The following is a 6,022-nucleotide window of genomic DNA, read 5'->3' as shown; positions in this document are numbered from 1 at the left end:
TCTTCATTCTTCTTTTGTTCTTCACTATGTTCCCCACCATGCTCTTCTACAATGTTCTCCTCCCCCACAACGTTCTCATCCCCATCTATTTCCCCCCACAAAGTCTAAATTCATATACATATCACATCCATTACGCTCTCCCATCCGATCTGCCTTAATCTCAGCCCTTAGCTCCGCCATCAACTCCTCCATCAACTCCACCCTCAACTCCTCCTTCAACTCTGCCCTTAACTCCTCCTTTAACTCCACCCTCTCCCGCCTATTAGACTCACTTAACTCCAGTCTCATCTTCCAATCCAATCTCGGTAACACGACTCTTCAACATCTATAAATAGAGAGTTGATTTCAGAGTTAAAAAAGGGAGATTAATTAAGATTAGTGCAAAATTTATGCAGAAATTCCGAGTCATAAACGATTCAGAGTTAGAGTTCATTTTTGTAAAAGCAATTTGATGTACACACATTGTTCTTAGATTTCATTACAAACACAGTAACAATTAGATTTAGATTAAGATCTGTTCGAAGACTAGTTTACATTTTGGTAGTAAAAATATCATCTCTATTCCGAAGATTCAGCGAGAAGATTAAATAGTGGATTCGACTGGAGTTTGACAAATTCTGACGAGGTTTGAGGAAAAGATTGACAACCCGGAACTTGAGTGTCGTTTGGAATGCTTCCATGTTTAATGTTCTCTGTAAACTTGTATCAATTCATACTTCATCTAATAAAGTTTATACTTTTCTTTACATCTTTATGTAGTTAATTTGGTAATTAATCCGAAGTAAGATTCTGGTGTTTTCATTAAAACGAATTTAATCAAAATATTTACAAGGAAACTTTGTTGAACATTTGAGCAAGTTCATGCTTATGGATGATATGATCGTTGGGTCGGCTTATTGGAAATAAGTGTAAAATTGATTAAGGTAGTAATCCACTCAACATCAGGGGGATTTGCTATGGTTCAAAGCCTCTTAATTGAAAGTACCTTCGTTTATTACACATTTATAATACTTACAAAGTTTAAAGTTGGTATCTTTGCTTAATGCAAACAAGTACAACTCTTTTCTTATTCTAAACGCTAATGTTTCTGTCTTGTAATCAAATTCCAAGACAGAATTGATTTCTAAACTTTTGATATAAAACTTTTAATCTGATTCTTAATTACCTCAATTCAATCTCAATCCAATTAAATTAACGATTATCTATTTATTAAACCTAAAGACGTATTTAAACTGTATAATAATAAGTTTTTGTGAAAAAACGTTCCATGTGGGATCGATATCTTTTTTATTATTACAAGAGAAACCGTGCACTTGTAGAAATCGCTCAACATCCGCCAATGAATCTTTAAGTTCCACCTTCAACATTTCAAATCTCTCCCACATCCTTGCCTTCCTCTCTTCTTCCTCATTTGCCTGTACATTCACTTCATTCTTCTTCTTACACCTCTTCTCATTTCTAATTCTCTCCTCATCCATCTCATCGTACTCTTCCTCATTTTCCACATCCTCTTCGCCCAGATTACCTACAACATTCTCTCCCTCATTCTCTATCTCATTCTCTTCCTCATTATGTACCTCATTCTCTTCCTCAGTGTTCTCCTCTGCTTCACTTACCTCAGACCCCTTATAAGGTTCGAATAACACATTAAGGTCTATGACTTTCCCATCTAAATAATCTTTGATTGGCGCATACCAATCACACTTTGCCTCATCTTCCTCGATAACAAGTTCAGATGCTTGCACATCAGCTGACTGAACACATGTAAAATCAAACCCAACTCCATAAGCACATGTTACTTACATCCAAAGCACATATTAATTATGTACACAAGATATATGTACTTACCTTAAAAATTTCTTCAGCTTCTGAGAAAGTTATATTCTTTGCACTTATCCACCGATATATACGAGGGTACACGGTCTTTGATCTCCTCATATAGTATTTAGGGGGTGCACGCGATATCTCCAGTATCCAAGCCTACAAAGTATTAAATAAAAATCATTACAGTTGAAATCTAATATGAAGTAAATCAAATGAATATAGGAAACATACATGGAATGCTTGTGCTAATCCATGAATCTGATATGGGGTGGCCTTTGCCTTTCCTTGTTGCTTGTGGAACTCCTCAAATGCCTTCTTCCTTGATGGAGCCGAAACAGCCCGTTCCATCATCTTGTACAGCTCATCCCAAGCAAGCACACCCCATGAAAATGAGTTAAACACAGTGGGGAAATCAGTTAGGTTGATGATATTGTTATCAACCTTTTTCAATCGATCAGTTGTGAGTAGGAACCTATGTATAACGAACAACATAGCCATTGCTACCGCATCATCGTCATTTTTGTTCTCCCAATTAGTCTCTAAGAAGGTATCAAATATATTTTTGTGATTTATGCTCCGTCTACCTCCGAAGTAGAGCTTCCTCAATCTGTTTTCCCTTTTGTAATTACTTATCCGCTTCAAAATTGGTAACGGATCACCTAGTCTCAAACCGGTTATGAGTGTGAATTCACGCTGGCTGAATTTCACTTCAACACCATTGATGTTGAACCATATTTCACCGGATTTTCCCTCTTTCGGTTTGATCTCCATTGTAAGAACCCCATGGCATAGAGGAGAGGACAACGAATACACTTCGAAGTCCACCAAATGCCTGAAGCATGTTTTCCGAAACATGTCCAACTGCACTGTAGATAATTTTTGTTTCACTTTCGTCATCACCTCAGTATCGGAATGAACTATGATAGTAGCTCTTGTATCCAAGGTCTATGGGTACTTGAAAGTGATATCTTTGGTACTCTTCCTATCTGTCCTCTTCCTCTTTGTGGAATTAGACTTAGAATGATTACCCTTCAACATCACAAAGTAGTTGAAATTAGTCAAGTAAATAATAACATCGCAAATATGACATTCGCGAACTAGCATATGCGAAACTTATACACATGCCTCGCGAATTTGATTTTCTTTCGCATATTGAGATTTTTGCGAAGAAAACTCATATTCGCGAATTGGTCGATTCTGCAAAATTCAGTCGCCACAACTGATTTTAACTATTTCTAAGTATCATTCTTACAAAACGAAGCTATGAACTAACGAAAAAACACAATAAATTTGTAAACCCTACTTGTAAATCGCAGGAGAAGTAAAAAAACTGTACTATAGAAATAGAAGCATTAAAACCTAATAAAAAAGCACAAAATAACATACCTTCTTGCCGGTTCTTGCCATTGGAATCAGTTTGGAAGACGCTGGAAGAAGAAATGTAAAGATTGGTGGTGTTGAAGATGCTCTTGGTTCGAGTTTGGCGTTTCAAATTCGCGAATGTTAGATAGTGAGGAGGTGAAAAAATGCGCACGTGCTTATATATATGAAGGGAATTTTGGGGAAGTAGCCAGGGTATAGTCTATGTATGTAAGTTGGTTGATAATGAGTCTGAAAATGTAAATGGGCCTCCCATTACACCCATTTTTGTAATTAACCCTTTTTTAATTAGATTGTGGGAGTTGAGTACTGACTATTTGACCATAGGCGAATTAAGAAATGCGGAGTTTTACATTTTTTTGGAACCCTAAGCCTATGTAATCTGTCTCACACTACACTACGTGTCAAAAGATTTCCGGGTTTTTCTATCAGTTGCATTCATCCACGTCTTCCTGCTAAAATACATGTACTTTCCCTTACGGTATTATTTAATTTCCCAAGGGGCGAGATTAGATCTCTAAAAGCTGGTTTCCAGTTCCCTATGTTGTATTGCCGGTTTTCTTAAGGCAGCAGCTGTAGATGGAACACCCTAGCCGTATAAGTAATATAAGTTATTTTTAACACATATCAGACAATATTTATTCTATATCTCATAGTTATTCAAAGCCTGATATTATTGTTTTTTTACAAGCATACATAAACACATACATATATATATAACCATTTATATTACAGACTTTATTTATGATGACATATATTATAGATTATGTTTGTATTTAACCCAAACTTCAAATATTCTACATGCTGGGAATGAGAGGAGAGAGCGCGAGATAGAACACAACCAACCAACCTTTCATCCATGCTATCTATAATATATGAACCTTCTAGAAACTCTTGTTCATCTACTTCAGCAACCAACTGAAAAATTTAGCGATTTATATGAGTCACCACTCAGTGAATATAAACACTCAATGAATTACAAATCACATACACATACACACGTACAAATTCATGCATATGCAAATTTAATGATAAGTCTTTTATTAATTTTGTTGTGCCATCCCCAGCTAGACACTTCCCGGGATCAAGTAGCAGGTAAACAGTAACACATGTATTGCTGTATAGCTTTGTAATTTCATAATTCGACGTTTCGGCCCATGTAATCAAATAGTCCATGTAAATGACCATATAGGCCCAAGTAGTCCATATATTTGACCATATAGGTCCAAGTAGTCCATATATCTGACCATATAGGTCCAAGTAGTCCATATATCTGACCATATAATCAAGTAGTCATAAGTGCCTAGACTGGTATGCCACAACGTCATTTACGTTTTATGCAACATGTACACATACTCTGCATTTAAGCCATTCCATCACAAGTAATTCAATCAAGTATCACTTCACATCAAACATAGCAAAACAATTCACAATATCACAAAGTATCAATTCATATCAACATTTCAATCTAAACTTCAGAAGCCAAAATATTCATATCATGTTTATACTCACAACTAAGCCGCTAGCTTCCTTGACGGCGACTTGTACCTTCCTCCGGAATATCTTCAAAGTTTTGCGTCCCTATAAGTATAATTTAACATATGATTAAAGAGACATCATTTTTTATTTACCAAATTTCATTTTCTTATTCTCCTTTTATTCCGTAAACTTCAAGATCACATAATATTTCTCAATAACCCGTCAATACCAAAAATCTTGTAACTCTCTCTATACTAAACCAACTGACCTAATTCTTGTTTTTTTGTACTCCTGACTCATATATGAAGATCATATTAAAATTTTATAATTTTTCCAGAACCACCTGATTTCTGGCACAATTTCTTTTGAAGTCCTATATCAGCATCAACTCGCCTGTACCAGTTTTACTAATTTACTCATAACTTAAAACTTATAACTTCTATTGCTCTGATTCTTTTGAAAAGACAATTAAGAATAATAGAAAAAACAAGAAAGACAAAGAAAAACAAAATTCACAGCCAGAAAATATGGCAGATCCACCAACACTCATGGATTACGCTAGGCCGGGAGTGGCCGGTGTAACCAATAGTATAGTTAGACCCAGGATAAACGCAAACCAATTTGAAATTAAGCCATCTTTGCTTAATATGTTGCAAAGCAATGTAACGTTTTATGGACTACCCAACGAAAATCCAAACACCCATTTGACAAATTTCCTAGAAATTTGTGACACTTTCAAAATAACTGATGTGACTGCCGAAGCAATTAAACTTTGCCTTTTTCCTTTCACTTTGAAGGATAAAGCCAAAGTTTGGTTAACTTCTATGCCAGCCGCAACATTTGCAACTTGGGACCAATTAGCCCAAGCATTTTTTATCAAAATATTTCCCTTTAGCAAAAACTGCAAGAGTCATAAAAGAGTTAACATCTTTTACACAAAATGATAATGAAACTCTTTATGAGGCTTGGGAACGTTTTAAGGAACTTCAACGTTTATGCCCACACCACCAATTGCCCGATGCACTTTTAATGCAAACTTTTTATAACGGAATAAATCCTACAACTAGAGGTTCATTAGATGCTATGTCGGGAGGGTTATTTATGAAGAAGACATCCGCCCAAGAAAGAGAACTTTTGGAGGAAATGACAATCAACAGTAGTATGTGGCCCGCAGAACATGGACACATACCAGTGGCGAAACCATTATCCTCAACCACATCACCAGTTAAAGGCATAGTGAATCTCGATCCATTCGCGATGTTACAAGCCCAATTTTCTGCCTTATTGCACAAAATTGATAGGTTTATGGCACCGTGCGATACCAATGGTAATCCAATCC

The 6,022-nt window shown here is 36.0% G+C and overlaps 1 non-coding gene across 1 annotated transcript; it reads right to left on the bottom strand.

Annotated features, from left to right (window-relative positions):
- Positions 1-5,589: 5,589 nt before the first annotated feature.
- On the bottom strand, positions 5,590-5,696 carry LOC136221389 (small nucleolar RNA R71). The gene has a single exon (XR_010685154.1). It is a non-coding gene; the product is annotated as a small nucleolar RNA R71 (small nucleolar RNA).
- Positions 5,697-6,022: the final 326 nt, after the last annotated feature.

The sequence above is a fragment of the Euphorbia lathyris genome, chromosome 2, assembly GCF_963576675.1.
Source record: "Euphorbia lathyris chromosome 2, ddEupLath1.1, whole genome shotgun sequence".
Taxonomy (NCBI): domain Eukaryota; kingdom Viridiplantae; phylum Streptophyta; class Magnoliopsida; order Malpighiales; family Euphorbiaceae; genus Euphorbia; species Euphorbia lathyris.
Note: the sequence above shows the minus strand (reverse complement) of the source record. Positions and strands in the feature narration are given on the sequence as shown.